We start from the raw sequence: 21,585 nt of genomic DNA on the forward strand, positions 1-21,585 counted from the left end.
GTTAGCTGTAGTAATTTGTCCCCCAGAGTACTGATCTTTCAAAGTAGGCACCATTGGGAACACTTCGCGTCGACTTTTCTCTGTTTCAGATTGCTGCCAAACTCGTCGATCCCAAAGTTGTGATGCTGTAATTGGCTAACGAAGTATTGTCTTGTTGACTGTTTTAGCCGCTGACTAACAGATTAACAAATGGTAACTGTACTTTTGCCAACGGCCTTGCCGCAGTGGTAACACCGGTTCCCGTCAGATCACCGAAGTTAAGCGCTGTTGCGCTGGGCTAGCACTTGGATGTGTGACCATCCGGTCTGCCAAGCGCTGTTGGCAAGCGGGGTGCACTCAGCCCTTGTGAGGCAAACTGAGGCACTACTTGACCGAGAAGTAGCGGCTCCGGCTCGTAAACTTACATACGATCGAGAGAGCGACGTGTTGACCACATGCCCCTCCATATGCACATCCAGTGATACCGGTGGGCTGAGGATGACCGGCGGTAAGTCGGTACTGTTTCGCCTTTCAAGACCTGTCCGGACGGAGTTTAATTCAATTGTGCTTCTATTTAAATGCGTTATCCAATATGAGTCACGAACACAAATATTGTCCTTGTGAATTTCTTCTCCTCATTGCGTTGTATTACAACAGCCTTAATTTAATGTTGTATTAATTGCTAAAACTTTGTACCCCATTTGAAAATGACCATCCTTACAACACGCTTTCACGAATTCATGTTACTTCCATTTAAAATTTATACTGCAGTGGCCGATCATCGGTACAAGACTCCCCAAAGAGTTTTCAGCACTGGAAGACAAATATTAGAACATCCCCAGTGTCCCCCCTCCCCCCCCCCCCCCATGCCATCCCATCACACATCCTGTGGCAATGGCTACCTAAACCTCTGACCTTGAGACAGGCTGCCAACTGTAATTAGGTCGTGGACGATTTCACAACTTCAAGCCCTAGAACTTTTTATAACATTACTATGTCTGTAATAATTTTTCTTTCTTACAAATCCAGGAAACTGCTCTCTTAAGTAGCTCATAACGTTAATTGACATTTTTAGATTTAGATGTTACTTGCTAGGTACAAATTACGAGAAAACATGGCTGATAGCAGTGGGCCGAACTTGATTTGGGTCACATGCGGTCAAAAATGTTCAAAATTTTCAAAAGTGTGTGAAATCTTATGGGACTTAACTGCTAACGTCATCAGTCCCTAAGCTTACAAACTATTTAACGTAAATTATCCTAAGGACCAACACGCACACCCATGCCCGAGGGAGGACTCGAACCTCCGCCGGGACGAGCCGCACAGTCCATGACTGAAGCGCCTAGACTCCTCGGCTAATCCCCATGCGGTCCGCGGGCCGCAGTTTGACGACTATCGCTCTAGTCTGCAAACGTAAAAAAGCCGGTGGGTCTTCTATTTGTATGCGTATTACTCGATTATAAGCACATTCATCTACGCTCCCCTTTAGGAGCTGCTAGTGAAATTTTTTTTACAATACGGAATCAAGGTGATGTACAAGCCGATGCGAGTTCCGATAACGCCCGAATAAATCCCCACAAGAATCTTCGCTCTAAAATTGGAATGGAAATGAGCGTAAGGCATTAATGACCGGGTGTCCCCCATTCGGGGAAGTTCGGCCGCCGAGGGCAAGTACTTATTGCATTCGACGCCACATTGGGCTACTTGCCCGTCGGAGGTGGGGTTTAAACGATTATGAGGACAACACAACACCCAGTCCCTGAGCAGGGAAAATTTCCTGCCCAGCCGGGAATCGAAACCCGGCCCCTTGACGTGGGATTCCGCCGCGCTGACCACTCAGCTAACGGGGGCGGACTGTAAAATGGGAGTTGCAGGCGAAGAGCTTTTAAGTTTAAAATGCGCGGAATACATTAGCAGCTTCAAAAACTTTCCATTACATTTCTTTTTAAGTGTAGGAATTTCTCTTCTATCGAGACATCGTTGCTAGATTTTCCATGATTCTGGCCTCACTCAAATTCATTTCGTTCTCACTTTATCTCATGTTGGGAAATATTGACTTCTTAGTTTACGTTCTTGTAATCGAATCATCCAAAGCTGTCAAATAAAAAAAAGGGTTCAAGTGGCTCTGAGCACTATGGGGCTTAACATCGGAGGTCATCAGTCCCTTAGAACTTAGATCTACTTAAACCTAACTAACCTAAGGACATCACACACATCCATGCCCGAGGCAGGATTCGAACCTGCGACCGTAGGAATCGCGCGGTTCCAGACTGAAGCGCCTAGAACCGCTCGGCAACACCGGCCGGCGCTGTCAAATCAGCCTCTACAGATAAGACACCATGTTGACGTAAAAATACTCCTTTTATCCAAATGACAAGTTACCGCTACAGATCTCGACACACTTTACTTTACAAGAGAGTGCCGCCGCTTGAACTCGAAATATTCAACTGAGTTCACCGCTCTGTTTGTGGATGCTACAATGGTCTAAACGAATTTTCTTCCTGTCATGCGGCTGCTCTTACTTGTGTTGCATTAAACTCAATATTATTGGACTTGGGAAAGTAAGTTACACATTTCGTTCCACACTATTGGGTAACAACAGCAGAGCATAGTGCGAGCCTATACGTCTTTCAGGTTTTCTGCAGACGCTACCGTTGCCGTGCGGGTAACAGGTGCGTAACAGTCTGTGATTGAAATCGCGCGACAAATAGAAATGTGCTCCAAAGTCGAAGCACACGAGGCAATACAATTCTTGTGGGTAAAACGTGTAAACTGCAAACAGATGCACCGCGAAATTCTGTAGGAATACTGACCAATTAGAGTGTCGCTACCATTCGTAGCTAAATGATGCTAACAATTTGACACAGACATGGATGATACCGGTCGGGAATCCATATCTGACACCATATTGTACACTTATTTTTGGCAAGTTGAAAGGACGTTCTGGAGGAAATATATTTTACAAAGATTAGTATGTTCACACCGTAGTTCTCGAATAGCTCATTGACGAAGGAGCAGGTTTCTACTGCCGAGGAATTCAACGATTGGTAGGACGTTTCGACTGTTGTTTACAGAAACACGTTGGATATGCTGTAAAATATTGTCGTATATATGTGTTGCTATGAAGTGTAGTACAGCATTCACTAAAAGTTACTTGATCTATACCAGTGAAGTTACTTGACCTAGGACAGTATTGTGGAAGACATCTCTTGAAGCCGCCTCATGTATATTTGCAGGAACATATAAGCCTATTATTTGAGGGGAGGTTCTGTAAACAACCACTAAAACTGGGGGTATCCCATAACTGCTTCGATACAAGGATTGTTTCAACTAAATTGAGTATCTTACCACATTGTTACCCTTGCAATTTGCGTATAAAAAACATGTTTTTATCTCATAACAAATTAAAAATGACGACACCAGCCGTTGTCGATGTATGCCCCTCGCGGCGCGTCCTGGTTTGCGCGTAGTGTTGTACAGAATCGTAGTTGTTTCTGAAATTCTAATTATTAAATTGGAATATATTTTGGGGCATTACAATTAGGTTTTAAAATATAGCGTTAAAAAAAGTCAGCCACCTGAATAACATGTCAATTTCCTGGTATGTTTTCTAAGTTCAGGTGTTTACAAAAATATACAAAATTCTACATCTACATCTACATCCATACTCCGCAAGCCATCTGACGGTGTGTGGCGGAGGGTACCTTGAGTACCTCTATCGGTTCTCCCTTTTATTCCAGTCTCGTATTGTTCATGGAAAGAAGAATTCTTGGTATGCTTCTGTATGGGCTCTAATCTCTCTGATTTTATCCTCATGGTCTCTTCGCGAGATATACATAGGAGGGAGCAATATACTGCTTGACTCTTCGGTGAAGGTATGTTCTCGGAACTTCAACAAAAGCCCGTATCGAGCTACTGTGCGTCTCTCCTGCAGAGTCTTCCACCGGAGTCTATCTATCATCGCCGTAACGCTTTCGCGATAACTAAATGATCCTGTAACGAAGCGCGCTGCTCTCCGTTGGATGTTCTCTATCTCTCCTATCAACCATATCTGGTACGGATCCCACACTGTTGAGCATTATTCAAGGAGTGGGCGAACAAGCGTACTGTAACCTACTTCCTTTGTTTTCGGATTGCATTTCCTTAGGATTCTTCCAATGAACATCAGTCTGGCATCTGCTTTACCAAAGATTAACTTTATATGATCATTCCATTTTAAATCACTCCTAATGCGTACTCCCAGACAATTTATGGAATTAACTGCTTCCAGCTGCTGACCTGCTATATTGTAGCTAAATGATAAGGGATTTTTCTTTCTATGTAGTCGCAGAACATTACACTTGTCCTACACTGAGATTCAGTTGCCATTCTCTGTACCATGCGACAATTCGCTGCAGATCCTCCTGCATTTCAGTACAATTTTCCATTGCTACAACCTCTCGATATACCACAGCATCATCCGCAAAAAGCCTCAGTGAACTTACGATGTCATCCACAAGGTCATTTATGTATATTTTGAAGAGCAACGGTCCTACGACACTCCCCTGCGGCACACCTGAAATCACTCTTACTTCGGAAGACTTCTCTCCATTGAGAATGACATGCTGCGTTTTGTTATCTAGGAACTCTTCAATCCAATCACACAATTGGTCTGATAGTCCATATGCTCTTACTTTGTTCATTAAACGACTGTGGGGAACTCTATCGAACGCCTTGCGGAAGTCAAGAAATACGCACTACCTGGGAACCCGTGTCTAGGGCCCTCTGAGTCTCGTGGACGAATAGCGCGAGCTGGGTTTCACACGATCGTCTTTTTCGAAACCCGTGCTGATTCCTACAGAGTAGATTTCTAGTCTCCAGAAAAGTCATTATACTCGAACACAATACGTGCTCCAAAATTCTACAACTGATCGACGTTAGAGATATAGGTCTATAGTTCTGCACATCTGTTCGACGTCCCTTCTTGAAAACGGGGATGACCTGTGCCCTTTTCCAATCCTTTGGAACGCTACGCTCTTCTAGAGACCTACGGTACACCGCTGCAAGAAGGGGGGCAAGTTCCTTCGCGTACTGTGTGTAAAATCGAACTGGTATCCCATCAGGTCCAGAGGCCTTTCCTCTTTTGAGCGATTTTAATTGTTTCTCTATCCCTCTGTCGTCTATTTCGATATCTACCATTTTGTCATCTGTGCAACAATTTAGAGAAGGAACTACAGTGCAGTCTTCCTCTGTGAAACAGCTTTGGAAAAAGACATTTAGTATTTCGACCTTTAGTCTGTCATCCTCTGTTTCAGTACAATTTTGGTCACAGAGTGTCTCGACATTTTGTTTTGATCCACCTACCGCTTTGACATAAGACCAAAATTTCTTAGTATTTTCTGCCAAGTTAGTACATAGAACTTTACTTTCGAATTCATTGAACGCCTCTCGCATAGCCCGCCTCACACTACATTTCGCTTCGCGTAATTTTTGTTTGTCTGCAAGGCTTTGGCTATGTTTATGTTTGCTGTGAAGTTCCCTTTGCTTCCGCAGCAGTTTTCTAACTCGGTTGTTGTACTACGGTGGCTCTTTTCCATCTCTTACGATCTTGCTTGGCACAAACTCATCTAACGCATGTTGTAGGATGGTTTTGAATTTTGTCCACTGATCCTCAAGACTATCGGTACTTGAGATAAAACTTTTGTGTTGAGCCATCAGGTACTCTGTAATCTGCCTTTTGTCACTTTTTCTAAACAGAAAAATCTTCCTACCTTTCTTAATATCTCTATTTATGTCTGAAATCATCGATGCAGTAACCGCTTTATGATCGCTGATTCCCTGTTCTGCGTTAACTGTTTCAAATAGTTCGGGTCTATTTGCCACCAGGAGGTCTAATATTTTATCGCCACGTGTCGGTTCTCTGTTTAACTGCTCAATTCTGATTCATAAAACTCTCCGTAAGGCCTCGTAAATTTAAATATATTAAATTTACGAAAATATCAAATGACTATTAATCTGTTGAGGCTCTAGAGTTCTTCGCGCGCTGAACAACGTTGTTTCGAGGAAAAGCCTTTAAATTTTGGAGTAACCAAAAAATGTTGTTTCAAAATTTATGGTTAATATACAGCCCCAGCACCGCAGAGGCCTCCTTCCTCTTCTTCAAACATGCTCTAGATCTGAATCTGGTGCTGTACTTCTTTCAATCAGTGGTCTTTTGACAAAGTGGACATGCCTTACTCCATGGCGGCAACGCGTTTACGGTAAGACAGTTCCACAAAGTTTTGGCTTTTCGTCTTTGTCACAATTCCTAGCTTGTTCATGGTCTTCAGGATAGATGAATAACCTTCGTTGAACATATCTGCAGCTATATACATGCTGGTATTCCAGCAGGTATTTCACCAAAATAAAGATGTTTCAGTACGAGTTTCTAAATGCATCCGTTGAAAATCTCGTAGCATATTGGCGCTGGTGCATCTTTTAAGCAATCTTCATTGGACAGAAGTTCATATAATAGTCAACTCTTATCTTGAACTAGTTCATCGAACATCTCCTGGTGCTTTTACTTCAGTCGACGCACGGTTCCATTCAATTCGCTAACATACATTCACAATCAAAACATCCTTTTGCAGGCATGTCTGCATACCTCATGAATGCAAATTATGTGAAAAAATCAATTTTTTCATCGGTTTCGATCTGAAACTCCGTTTAAGTAACACAAGACTAAATTACTTTTTCCATATCTTCTTCGACTTTTGATTTCAAGGTGTAGACGAAATGGGTTTTCTAGGTCACAGAGGAAGCGTAGTGCAATTTTGTCTTATGATGACATGATGGAGACCGTGGCTGTTATTTAGAGACAAATGTTGATGGTGTTGGGACAGCAACCAGCCACAAATTTACTTTCATTTCCTATATTCATGGGGTACCGTTACATGTTTCGAATCGTTGTGATTCATCATCAGAAGGTTTACATGCTTTTCTTATGGCATGTGGTGTGTTTTTTTACAGATTAATTATCCTAAAATATAAATAATACATAATTATAAGCACGCCATACACAGATGGTTGCGTTACAGATTTTCGATGCATGTGACTTACGTGCAATGTCAGTTTGAAGTGTTTGTTTTCGTAACATTCGTCAAATAGATGCGAATACATTACTACTGCATTCGTATTGTTGCACACTTAAAATTCCAGGCACATCCTCGGATGGGTCCTCGGAAAGGACACGGTCAATTTCCATCGTTGACACAATCCGAGCTCGTACTCTGTCTCTCATGACGTTAAACCCAAACTTCCTTCATTCATTCCTTCAGTTTGGGGGTGGAATAAGCTATAGTCACCCGCAACAACTTCTTCAACCAGCTACGCATTAAGGAACAGCACACTGATGAAAACAAATTTACTGAAATGGATGCAGATAGTTTCGTCTACTAGGTGAAACTCTGTGAGCCATATGAAGTAATGTGACATAATCCTAAAGCATTCAAAACGTCTTGATATATGGTCGACAATCTTTACAGCGCAACACCATAGAATCGTAAATTTATAGGCATAATGAAATATGGGAATAATGTGTCGCTGACTGTGGAGTGTGTGAGGTCCAGGTCGAAAATGTGTGAATACCATTCAGATGCTGGTGTCACCCAGGGACAGGCTGACGATGTGCATCGAGTGGCCTCAAAGGCTCTCATAATTGAAGATTACAAGAGCTGCTTGCTTGGGGGGAGGGGGGGGGGCATATTATGCACCACATATTGCCTCGATCGTGAGGTCTGCACACCAGATAAAAATTAATGCTGTCACGCCATGGAGACAATCGTTTCGTCTCTGGGGACAGGCTTATGACCCTACCATACTCACACTGTTCATTAAGTGACTGAGTGTCTCTATGCTTATTTATTTGTAAACAGTGAATGTATATTTGGAATAGATGGATGAGCTTCTTGTTATAGTTGTGTGCACGGGTTTCTCAAATTGCTGCATAATAAATGCACATGCAGATTATGTGTATAGTAATTTTACATGTAAATATTGCACATATTTGTGCGTAAATGACATTTTGCTTCACCTGCTGATCGTAGCCACTGTTTCCTGTATACTGTACATTGAAAAATCGTTAAAGTATAAGTACTATTTATAGAATGATCAAACCGTTCAGCTACACAGCGATTAAATGTGAAATGTAATGTTCAATTTCGTCCATCAAATAAAAATGTCTTTTGTTTATGACATTCGAAAATAAAACAATAAAAGGAAAATATTGTTCATAAAGCACAAAGAAACTATTGTAAAAATTTTATTGCAGAAATTTTTTATTAGTAACTCATTAGTTAATATCTTATATTATGCACAACTGAACTATTATGAAGAAATTATTCTTAACAATAATTTGGTTTAACATTTCTGATCATCTACCTATGGTGCTCAGCACAAGGATGACGCTGTCAGTGCATTGGATACAGTTATGGAAGATGAGGAAGGGTTGGGAGCTTTTATGTTATTTGTTGGGGGGATGAGGGTAAGGTTAGAGGGATGTGGGTAGAATGTCAAAAATGGTTGAAATGGCTCTGAGCACTATGGGACTTAACATCTATGGTCATCAGTCCCCCAGAACTTAGAACTACTTAAACCTAACTAAGCTAAGTACATCACACACATCCATGCCCGAGGGAGGATTCGAACCTGCGACCGTAGCAGTCGCGCGGCTCCGGACTGAGCGCCTAGAACCGCTAGACCACCGCGGCCGGCAGTAGAATGTCCACGCGGGGAGTGGAGAGAGGGGTAGCCTCACCCAACTGCCTCAGTAAGTTGTCCAATATCCCAGTCCTTATCAGTGTTACCGGATACTCAAAGTCATGGTCGTCTTAAACCTGCATTAGGTTTCCTCTACGAAACAGTTATAACGTTATTTTATCACCAGTAGTGATATGTCGTGTGATATTTATCAGAGCTGAATTATGCCCTGAAACGCCCTGCTAAACACGCAGTGGGAAAAAAAAAAGAAAAAATCCGGTCAAATGGCTCTGAGCATTATGGTGCTTAACTTCTGAGGTCATCAGTCCCGTAGAACTTAGAACTACTTAAACCTAACTAACCTAAGGACATCACACACATTCATGCCGAGGCAGGATTCAAACCTGTGACCGTAGTGGTCACGCAGTTCCAGCCTGAAGCGCCTAGAACCGCTCGGCCACAGCGGCCGGCCCCGCAGGACATGAAAGGTACTGTAACTGCTGAAAGGGGCCTAAATCAGCTGCTGTCAGTTACACTCGAACACATATAACTTTATTTATCTGACCAAACATTACAGTTCAAATTTTCAAATTCTTGAACTTAGTTATCGGCTGAATAGGCCACACTATCTTCTGCCTTAAGGACACAACCACTTAATTTTTAAAACGGCTAAAAGCCATTAACTTAAGATTCAGACCTAAAACAGAATACTTGGGGGCAGAAGGCCTCATGTAAGTAAGTTCTATAATTTGGCTGAAGGCCCTACAAATCTAACACTTGAAAAGCCAAGAAGTTTAATTTAAAGACGGCTGAAGGCCCCATCACTTAAAACTAAAAGAAAAACAAATTTAAAGAAGAAAGCCATATCTTAAATTGAGCTGAAGTCCCCAAACAGTCTAACAATTGACAAGCAAGAAAGTTTAATTTTGAAACGGCTGAAGGCCCATGACTTAAAACAAAACTAAAATAAGTTTTAGTAGGCAGAAGGCACAAGGCTTTATTCTTAAACAAGATTTCAATCAGGCTGAAGGCTCAAAAAATCTGAGACTGAAAAGTAAGCAAATTTAATTTTAAAGCGACTCAAGTCCCATGACTTAAAACACAATTAAAAACAATTCAGCTTCGGCTATGAGCCATACCAAAACACACAGAAAATAAGGAAAGGCAGCGCAGCTAAATGAGCTCAGAAGTTTCGAGGGGTCGGCCAGCACTTGAAATATTAACGCTCCCAACCCAATTGACAGACCGTCAACAGACCAATGCTCAAGGCGAGTTCCGCTCCACACTTGCACCAAGGTTCCGCTTCGCACTGGCACCAAAATTCCAACGATGCTGACAGCAGCGACTTTTTAACCAAACAATGACGTATCCTAGACAACCCATAAGAGGTGGATGCCCCGAAAACCCATCTTGTTTAATCAAACGGCCGACTAACTCAAAGGCAGTACGCTAACAACACTTACATAAACTTGTCAGTGAAAATCACCCAACTACACACAGCCCACGAACACCTGCACGAGGACTAGACGATGCTCACGGCAGTGACTGTGCAATAACGAGGACGAACCACGAGTCGGCGCACATAGCCAACCCATCAGCAATCGCCGGCCAAATACACGTCGTCTAACAAGATGACCGACCGACGGTCAACCAAAGTCGTCCCCACTCAAAACACGTTTGTCGGCAATCGTCGGGCAAGTTATGGCTATCCCCACCTTCCTGACGTTGCATACCTCACTGGTGGTACGTCGCGACTGCGCCAACCGACCGCCTGTTAACACATAAGCACGGAAACAGCACTAAAATAACTGGGCAGTCGGCATCACAAGCTACACACAATATCACAAACACTTGGGCGAAGAACGCGACCATTGGTAAAAGCAGTGACTATGCAGTGACGAGGACAAACCACGAGTTGACACACCTATCGCCAACCCATAAACTATTGGCGAGCAACCACGTCGTCCAGTACGACCGTCCCTATTGAAACCAGGTATGCCGGCAACGCTCGGGCGAGTCATGGCTATCCGAATCTCACTGCCGCCCCACCCCGAAGTGTCCCAACCGACCGACTGCCAGGTCCGAACTCAACTGCTGGAGCGTTGCAGCTCACTGCCAGATACAAACTCCCCGCCCAACACACGACAACCGGGAAGTAATAGCATTCCAGCAAAGACAATACGGCTTGGCATATATCGATAAGTGCTGCTGATGCCGCTCACGGGCAGACAAAGGCAGCAACTCAGTAATTCAATTAACAAACGAGGTGGTAGTACAGTATAACAGAAAGTAAAAGAGAGAGACGGCACGAACACGAGCCACGCACGGCTCATGCCCTGCTATCCTGCTTGATAGATATGTTTGGCATCTGTGTTGCCTTCCAATTAACTTTACTCTCCAGGAAACTTGTTCCACACATAAACTGTCTCCATGCTACCAACCCTCTTCTCTAGCCTCCACTACAGCGTTGTGAGATTAATTTCGGCTGCAACGCATCATTAATCTTTCCATGGAGTTGCTTTACCCTCATGATAAGACAGCTGCACGTATGGATTTCAGAGTGAAAGTCAGACATGTCGTGCCACTCTTAACATCAGAAGAGTTAATAATAAGTTAAATGAAATGTATATTATTCCTACGCAGACGAGAAACAGCTGACTAAATATTACAAAAAACGTCAATGTAACATAGGAACTTGCTTAATTACTTCCCAGGAAGTCCCCACAAGAATAGGAGAAGTGAGATATCAAGAAATTCTTCATTTAGAAACTGCGTCGATCACTTCCAAGATTTTTTTTAGTTTTCTCGGTAACTCATTGAAAATTGATTTACCAGAATACTGTACACCTTACTGCAAAATATTGAAGGAAATGCAGTCCAAATGCTGACGGATTTCTACCATGTATTATGTTACTAATAACTGCTAAATCTTGTTACTAAGCTGACAATGTTAACAACAGATTACATTGAAGGAAGCATGAGGCGAATCTGACGATTCCCATAGTCCTGGAGAGGGGTTCACAAAAACTTTTCGAACTTTTGTCAACATATTACTGTAACTAACCTTTTCAGAGAAAAACAAATATATTCTGAATGAGGAGAATTATCCCAAAACATAACAGCGTTTGTCGTAAGCCAATTGAAATAAGCAAAGGACACTAACTTTCGCGATAGGCTGTCACTTACGGCAAATACAGTTCCAATGGTAATTAGCAGTATTCAGTTTTTGAACAAGATCCATAACAAGGCCTTTTATTACAGTTATCCACGTATCTGAACACTTAAGCATCTGGATTGTTCAGAGGCACTAATCATGTGCGGATTCTCTGTAATCAGAATTTTAGTTCTAGCTGAATTCTTTGTTAGAAACTGTAAAAACTGACTCGTACTGTGATTTACCATCAATTTATATGCTACAAATCATAAACGTAAGTACTCAGCGGCACTATTTTTATTCACTGCCTATGCTGCACTCAGCATTATTCATTGCCAAGCAAGTGACATCAGCAAACAAAAATATCTTAGGATCCCTTTTTTGGTATTACATCGCATATACACTCCTGGAAATTGAAATAAGAACACCGTGAATTCATTGTCCCAGGAAGGGGAAACTTTATTGACACATTCCTGGGGTCAGATACATCACATGATCACACTGACAGAACCACAGGCACATAGACACAGGCAACAGAGCATGCACAATGTCGGCACTAGTACAGTGTATATCCACCTTTCGCAGCAATGCAGGCTGCTATTCTCCCATGGAGACGATCGTAGAGATGCTGGATGTAGTCCTGTGGAACGGCTTGCCATGCCATTTCCACCTGGCGCCTCAGTTGGACCAGCGTTCATGCTGGACGTGCAGACCGCGTGAGACGACGCTTCATCCAGTCCCAAACATGCTCAATGGGGGACAGATCCGGAGATCTTGCTGGCCAGGGTAGTTGACTTACACCTTCTAGAGCACGTTGGGTGGCACGGGATACAGGCGGATGTGCATTGTCCTGTTGGAACAGCAAGTTCCCTTGCCGGTCTAGGAATGGTAGAACGATGGGTTCGATGACGCTTTGGACGTACCGTGCACTATTCAGTGTCCCCTCGACGATCACCAGTGGTGTACGGCCAGTGTAGGAGATCGCTCCCCACACCATGATGCCAGGTGTTGGCCCTGTGTGCCTCGGTCGTATGCAGTCCTGATTGTGGCGCTCACCGGCACGGCGCCAAACACGCATACGACCATCATTGGCACCAAGACAGAAGCGACTCTCATCGCTGAAGACGACACGTCCCCATTCGTCCCTCCATTCACGCCTGTCGCGACACTACTGGAGGCGGGCTGCACCGGTGTCAATGTGTTCTTTTTTCCATTTCCAGGAGTGTAATATACCTGTATAAGAAATGGATGTGCTACTAGTACTGACCCTTAGGTATCCTTCACTTAAACTGACCCAGTCAAATTTCACGTCATAGCCACTCTGATTACTGTTCTTAGAGTATGAGAGGTACCAATAGTGAGCTACTCTTCTTATTTGATAAAGTCCAGGTTCTTCTGTAATACTATGTGATGAACACATACATCTGAGATAATTCAAAGAAGATGCCTAGTGTTCACCCCTTTATGTTCGTCATGAATGTTAAAAACGTTTGCATTCGTAAGACCACTTCTGAAACCAAGCTGCAAGTATAAAGCCAATTATGACGATTGAAATGCCCAATTATATTTATAGTATTTTCGACTTATGATCGCAAAGAGAGAGGTGTAAAATCGAATGCATGAACTGTGGTGGCACCGCCAGACACCACACTTGCTAGGGGGTAGCCTTTAAATCGGCCGCGGTCCATTAGTATACGTCGGACCCGCGTGTCGCCACTGTCAGTGATAGCAGACCGAGCGCCACCATACGGCAGGTCTAGAGAGACTTACTAGCACTCGCTCCAGTTGTACAGCCGACTTTGCTAGCGAAGCTACACTGACCGATACGCTCTAATTTGCCGAGACGACAGTTAGCATAGCCTTCAGCTACGTCAATTTCTACGACCTAGCAAGGCGCCATAATCCTTTGCTATATATATTGTGGTTATAACATGTACCGTCAAGAGAGATTTTCTACAATAGTGGATTAAAGTTAAGTATTACATCATCTACGTACTTTATTTGCAATTCTCAAGATATTGTCCTGTTCCAGACCTCACGCCAGTCAGCGTGTAATTAAACGCGTGCATTTCGGCCTCCTCTAGAAACACAGTGTTGGCTCTTCTGCCAACACTACAAATTGGCGACGAAGACTTAACGGTTGTATTGCTCTAATTTACTTGTCATGGCTTCGCCACAATCTCCAGATGTACTGTCCGAATTTTGACGCTTGCAGAATCAGCAGACGCAGGCCTTATTGGATGCCCTTGGACAGCTCGTCCAGGGACAACGTGCAATGCAAAACGATGCGGCCGCCGCCGCTCCACCGCTACCGCAGCCACGACACGCAGCTGCACCACCTTTTCGTCATTTCGATGCGGCACTGGAAAGCTGGACGGAGTGGTCACGCCAATTTGGATTCCATCTCGCCGCCTACAGAATTCACGGTAACGAGCGGCAGCCTCACTCATTGGCGTGTGTAGGGGTGCAGACGTACCGTGTGATAGTGAAATTGTTTCCCCGACGCGACGTAGCAACTCTGTCCTACGAAGAAATTTTGTCTGCATTAGATGCATATTTCAAGGAATCAGTCAATGTAGTTGCAAAAAGGTATACGTTCTTTCGTACAAAACGTACAGCCGGTCAAACTAATCGGGACTGGGTTGTAACTTTGCAAAGCCTTACAAGGGATTGTGCTTTTGAGTGTGAATGTGGACTCCCTTATTCAGATACTATGGTACGTGATGCAATTGCACAGAACGTTTCTGATGTTCGTATACGGGAGCAAATTTTGAAACTAGTCAGTCCCTCCCTTCAACAAGTGATAGACATATTGGATAGGCAAGACACACTTGACTTTGCTCAGGAATCATTTGAAAGTTCGCCAGCCGTGTGTCACATTAACCGGCCCGCCGGGCGAGCTGCACGGACCAGTAAACAGCTCGTCCGCGCAGCTGCCGCCAATCTCTCAACCACGTGTCCCGCGGCAGCAAGCAAATGCAGTGCTAAAATCGTGCCCACGGTGTGCAACCAGACATTCACGTGAGAATTGCCTATCACGCCAAGCTAATTGCTTTTTCTGTAATAAAAACGGACATGTTCAAAGTGTTTGCCAGAAAAAGCTCAGATCGGACATTCACAACCATTCCAGGGCATTTGCTTCGCGCCGGAATCGAACCAAGAATACTCAGGCTCGTGAACCTTCGCCCATGGACATTCATGTAGTTAATTCCACTCCTCCCAGTGCCACTCTCTCTAACAGTGACTGTGTTCGTCATACAAATAGTGTGCGTCGACGTCGCCAGAAATCAAGTCAATTAGCAAGTGTTTCTGTACCACTGTCTGTTCAAATTGCACGAGACAGTCGCTCTTATCGTCAGCAGGACAACAAACTTTTTGTAGATTTGGACATTCATGGCAACGTGATCCCATTCCAGCTCGATACCGGAGCTGCAGTTTCATTGATCAATAAAGACACGTACAAACAACTCGGCACACCTCCGTTGCGTGCCGCAAAAGTTACGTTAAATAGTTATTCAGGTCAGAATATCCCCGTGTTAGTACAGTGCAGCCTTCTTGCAACATACAAGGGACAAACAAATCTTGTGTCATTTTACGTACTTCGTTCTTCTTCTGCAGTGAACTTGTTTGGTTTAGATTTATTTCAGTTGTTTAACTTGTCTATAGCAAATCAAGTCCTCTCAGTGAACCAGACTGTGCCTTCAGACAGTGTTTCTCGTCTATGTGAAGAATTTGCAGACATTTTTGCACCGGGCCTTGGTTGCGCTAAGATCTATAAAGCACATTTGGAAATGAAAGTAAACGTGCAACCGAAATTTTTCAGAGCGCGCAATGTTGCGTGATGAGGTCGCAAGAACATCACACGAATTGGAATCACAAGGTGTGATTGAACGTGTGCAGGCTTCTCTCTGGGCATCACCCTTAGTAATTTTGCCGAAACCTTCCGGAAAACAGACTTTGTGTGGACTTCAAAGCTACAGTGAATGCACAACTAGTGATTGCAACTTTTCCTTTACCCCGCCCGGAAGATCTTTTTGACAAACTCTGCCCGGGTAAATATTTTTCAAAGTTGGACCTAGCAGATGCGTACTTGCAAATACCAGTGGACGACGAATCCCAGCGCGTCTTGGTGGTTAACACGCATCTTGGTTTGTATCGATTCAAAAGACTACCATCCGGGTGTGCATCCGCCACTGCATAGTTTCAGCAATATCTGCAAACTGTTTGTGCCTTCGTCCCTACTGCAGCAAACTATCTGGACGATATTGTGATCTCCGGAAAGACGGAAGAAGAACATTTAGCCAATCTCAGGACATTATTTCAGGTCTTGCGCCAAAATGGTCTTCGCTTGCGGAAGGACAAATGTGTGTTTTTAGCTCGTGATTTACCAAATCTGGGACATGTACTCTATGCCCAAGGCATACATCCTAGTCCAGAGCACCTCCGTGCCATACAAGACTTGCCTTCGCCGCAGACTTTGAAGCAGCTACAGAGTGTGCTGGGTAAAATAAATTACTACAACCGCTATGTGCGCAATGCCTCTTGCATTTCAGCTCCGCTTTATCGCTTATGCCGTAAAGGTGTTCCGTTCGCCTGGACGACGGAATGCGAACGCGCCTTTCGCCAGTTGAAATCGGCGTTGCTTTCAAATACTTGCCTTACGTCATTCGATCCCCAGAAACCCCTTTTGTTGATGATAGATGCATCGGATTTCGGGATCGGTGCTGTGCTTGCGCACAAAGAAGTCTCGCATGATCGCCCTATTGACTTTGCGTCCAAATTGCTCTCGTCTGTGCAAAGAAATTATTCACAGATCGAGAAAGAAGCTTTGGCTCTCGTATTTGGTGTTACTAAGTTTCACGATTTCTTGTATGGTCGTCACTTTACCATCATCACAGATCACAAACCTTTGACATAGCTTTTTCATCCGAACAAGCCTGTACATCCACGTACAGCGCAGAAATTCATTCGCTGGTCTATTTTCCTCTCGCAGTACCGCTACGATATCTTGTATCGGTCCACTGCTAAGCACGGAAACGCCGATGCGTTGTCCCGTTTGCCTGTTGCTGAGGATAGAGCATTCGATTCTTCCGAACTTGCTTGCATGTTCATTGATGCGGAAACCGATGACGTGGTCGAATCGTTTCCGATTGATTTTCGTCGTGTAGCTACAGCCACAGCTGCTGACCCTGTCCTTGCTACCGTTTTGCGTTTTGTTGCTGCGCAATGGCCCTTGTCGAAATCACGGATCGAGGATCCGTTGGTTCGCCGATTGTTTGCTCACAAGGAGAGACTTTTTGTTCACGTGGTATTTTGCTGTTGCGTTCTGATAATGATCAGTCCCGAGTCGTGGTCCCACGTTCGTTACAGTCCTCTGTCTTACGGCTTCTCCAGCAAGGACATTGGGGTATAGTGCGAACGAAACAACTTGCTCGTCAGCACTGTACTTGGTTCGGAATCGATGCTGCGATTACGAATATGTGCTCTTCTTGCATGGCGTGTACCGAACAACAATCCGCACCACGGCGGAATTTCTTTGCATGGCCGAAAGCCACTTCCCCTTGGCAACGCTTACACATCGATTTTGCTGGTCCATTCTGGAATGCTCGATGGTTGGTTGCTGTCGATTCCTTCAGTAATTTTCATTTTGTTGTACGGATGTCTTCCACGACGTCATCTGCCACCATCCAAGCGTTATCCGCTATCTTTGCATTGAAGGTCTTCCACAGACTCTTGTTTCCGACAATGGCCCACATTTCATGTCCGCAGAATTCCAGTCATTCTGCAAGGCCAATGGTATTCAGCATCTGACATCCGCGCCGTTTCCGCCTCAGTCAAACGGTGCTGCTGACGGTTTGGTCCGGACTTTCAAGTCACAGGTGTTGAAGTTGAAAGAGTCTCGTTCTCGAGAGGAAGCGTTATTGCTCTTTTTGTCCTCGTATCGCTCTCAGCCCCGAGATGGTCGCTCGCCGGCTAGGTTACTCCACGGTCGTCCTCATCGAACCTTGATGTCTTTGCTGCATCCGCCGTATCAGGTTCCTGTGCAGCGGCAGACGCCTGATTTTGCTCCTGGCGACGTTGTATACTATCGCAACTATCGATGTTCACAGCGTTGGCTCGCAGGGCGCATTCTTCGCTGCCTCGGCCGCGCTATGTATTTGGTTTTGGGGGCCTCTGGTGAGGTGCGTCGGCATCTCAATCAGCTGTGCCTCTGTCGTCGCACGGGTTCTGCCGCTCCCCGTCTGCTTTCAGCGACGGTGCCGTCCGGTCAGCGCCCTGGGGATCCATGTACTGGCTCGCCTCATCCCCAGGTGTTACCGACGCTGCCTTCCATTTTGCCCCATGGCGACGCGCCGCCGCCGCCGCCGCCGTCGCCGCCGCCTGTTCTCCCGCCGGCGCCGCCCGCAGTGGACGCTTCGCTGCAGCCGCCAGGCGCCTCCCTGGGTCACGCGCCGCCGATCGTATCCCGTGACCAGCTGTCCTCCGACTTGGAACTCTTGCCGGCTCCGGACCAGATGTCGTCTTCGCCCGTCGGCTGCCCCGCTCCGATGGAGGTCGAATCTTCGGCCCTGCCTGTCTCTTTAAGGGCGCATACACCGCATGTTGGCGTGCACCCTGGACTAGGTTTTCAGGCGTTTCCTAGCTCCCCTCGGACCGAATGGCCAGATGCGGGTGGCACAGCCTCGCCTGTTGTTAGGCTCCCCACCTCGTCGCATACGTCAACATGGGGTCCTCCCCACGGCGGGCGGAAGCCTTATAACACAACCGTTCGCCGATTTGCGGGGGAGGAATGTGGTGTCACCGCCAGACACCATACTTGCTAGGTGGTAGCCTTTAAATCGGCCGCGGTCCATTAGTATACGTCGGACCCGGGTGTCGCCACTGTCAGTGATAGCAGACCGAGCGCCACCATACGGCAGGTCTAGAGAGACTTCCTAGCACTCGCCCCAGTTGTACAGCCGACTTTGCTAGCGAAGCTACATTGACCGATACGCTCTAATTTGCCGAGACGATAGCATAGCCTTGAGCTACGTCAATTGCTACGCCCTGGCAAGGCGCCATAATCCTTTGCTATATATATTGTGGTTATAACATGCACCGTCAAGAGAGATGTTCTACAATTGTGCATTAAAGTTAAGTATTACATCATCTACGTACTTTATTTGCAATTCTCAAGATATTGTCCTGTTCCAGACCTCACGCCAGTCAGCGTGTAATTAAACGCGTGCATTTCGGCCTCCTCTAGAAACACAGTGTTGGCTCTTCTGCCAACACTACATTAACATTTTCTCCTTTTTATTAAGAGATTTCACTTTTAAGGGAAAATAATCATTTCTAAGAGAGAAATTAGAAATGTGGCTGGGACCGGGGTACTTACACTGTGCTTCAATCTTCTGCTAGTTGCACCATAACATTCATTTTCAGTGATATAATTATTGATCCAACCTCCCGCTTCTCACTGTTTTGGAAGTGTATTTCTGATAGCAGTTTTCGAAAACTATTTTCTAAAAGAGTCCCATGATTTCCTGTTGGACCTAAGTTTCTGTGTAATTCACCTGCTATATTCAGAAAGTGATTGTTTCATTGTTAAATACTGAACAAGAACATTGGTACTATGAATTGATTTTATAGCCTCGAACTTGTGCTGTTGGCCATACACATCTTTCAGCGCTGGCCATATGGTTACAATTCTATCCTGAGAAATGGTTGTTCTATTTACGTATCACATGCTTTTTGTTTCCTAATAGAATTTTAAGCACCTTATAATACTGTTTCTAATAAGCTACTATAGCTCGGTGATAGGACATTTGTTAAGAGACGAAAGAGTAACTTCCATCACACTTGAGCAGCTGTAGGGAGCAGAATCTGTATGGAAGTGCAGAGATTGAAATACATCCAACAAATAACTGAGGACTCTGAGATGAAGGGGTTGGCGTAGGAGAGGAATTTGTGGCGGGCCGAACTAACTAGTGAGAAGGATGATGACTCAACATTTTCGACAGTTACAAGGCTGATACAATAAAGCTAGTTCAGTTCGACCTCACCTCTGGACATCCAATATTGATTCGTCTGTCAATGAATACCCTAACCCTGCGTCAGCTATAAATACACTCCTGGAAATGGAAAAAAGAACACATTGACACCGGTGTGTCAGACCCACCATACTTGCTCCGGACACTGCGAGAGGGCTGTACAAGCAATGATCACACGCACGGCACAGCGGACACACCAGGAACCGCGGTGTTGGCCGTCGAATGGCGCTAGCTGCGCAGCATTTGTGCACCGCCGCCGTCAGTGTCAGCCAGTTTGCCGTGGCATACGGAGCTCCATCGCAGTCTTTAACACTGGTAGCATGCCGCGACAGCGTGGACGTGAACCGTATGTGCAGTTGACGGACTTTGAGCGAGGGCGTATAGTGGGCATGCGGGAGGCCGGGTGGACGTACCGCCGAATAGCTCAACACGTGGGGCGTGAGGTCTCCACAGTACATCGATGTTGTCGCCAGTGGTCGGCGGACGGTGCACGTGCCCGTCGACCTGGGACCGGACCGCAGCGACGCACGGATGCACGCCAAGACCGTAGGAGCCTACGCAGTGCCGTAGGGGACCTCACCGCCACTTCCCAGCAAATTAGGGACACTGTTGCTCCTGGGGTATCGGCGAGGACCATTCGCAACCGTCTCCATGAAGCTGGGCTACGGTCCCGCACACCGTTAGGCCGTCTTCCACTCACGCCCCAACATCGTGCAGCCCGCCTCCAGTGGTGTCGCGACTGGCGTGAATGGAGGGACGAATGGAGACGTGTCGTCTTCAGCGATGAGAGTCGCTTCTGCCTTGGTGCCAATGATGGTCGTATGCGTGTTTGGCGCCGTGCAGGTGAGCGCCACAATCAGGACTGCATACGACCGAGGCACACAGGGCCAACACCCGGCATCATGGTGTGGGGAGCGATCTCCTACACTGGCCGTACACCACTGGTGATCGTTGAGGGGACACTGAATAGTGCACGGTACATCCAAACCGTCATCGAACCCATCGTTCTACCATTCCTAGACCGGCAAGGGAACTTGCTGTTCCAACAGGACAATGCACGTCCGCATGTATCCCGTGCCACCCAACGTGCTCTAGAAGGTGTAAGTCAACTACCCTGGCCAGCAAGATCTCCGGATCTGTCCCCCATTGAGCATGTTTGGGACTGGATGAAGCGTCGTCTCACGCGGTCTGCACGTCCAGCATGAACGCTGGTCCAACTGAGGCGCCAGGTGGAAATGGCATGGCAAGCCGTTCCACAGGACTACATCCAGCATCTCTACGATCGTCTCCATGGGAGAATAGCAGCCTGCATTGCTGCGAAAGGTGGATGTACACTGTACTAGTGCCGACATTGTGCATGCTCTGTTGCCTGTGTCTATGTGCCTGTGGTTCTGTCAGTGTGATCATGTGATGTATCTGACCCCAGGAATGTGTCAATAAAGTTTCCCCTTCCTGGGACAATGAATTCACGGTGTTCTTATTTCAATTTCCAGGAGTGTATGTGTTGAAAATGGATTCTTCGTGTAGGGGAGTTTCACGTATTTCGCTTGATCGAGGTATTCTGACTTAGTATATAGTTTCCAGATAATTGAAAAGCCGTTTCTTGTAAAACCGCTATCCTCGAAAATTAATAAGTGTTCTAAAATAAATTTAATTATTATTACTATCCCAGGGCTCGTCGTTGTTTTTAATCTGGTACTTACT

The 21,585-nt window shown here is 45.5% G+C and overlaps 1 pseudogene; it reads left to right on the plus strand.

The window, feature by feature from the left end:
• Positions 1-206: 206 nt before the first annotated feature.
• LOC124803696 lies at positions 207-324 on the plus strand (annotated as a pseudogene).
• Positions 325-21,585: the final 21,261 nt, after the last annotated feature.

This window comes from Schistocerca piceifrons, chromosome 6 (assembly GCF_021461385.2).
Source record: "Schistocerca piceifrons isolate TAMUIC-IGC-003096 chromosome 6, iqSchPice1.1, whole genome shotgun sequence".
In the NCBI taxonomy this organism is placed as follows: domain Eukaryota; kingdom Metazoa; phylum Arthropoda; class Insecta; order Orthoptera; family Acrididae; genus Schistocerca; species Schistocerca piceifrons.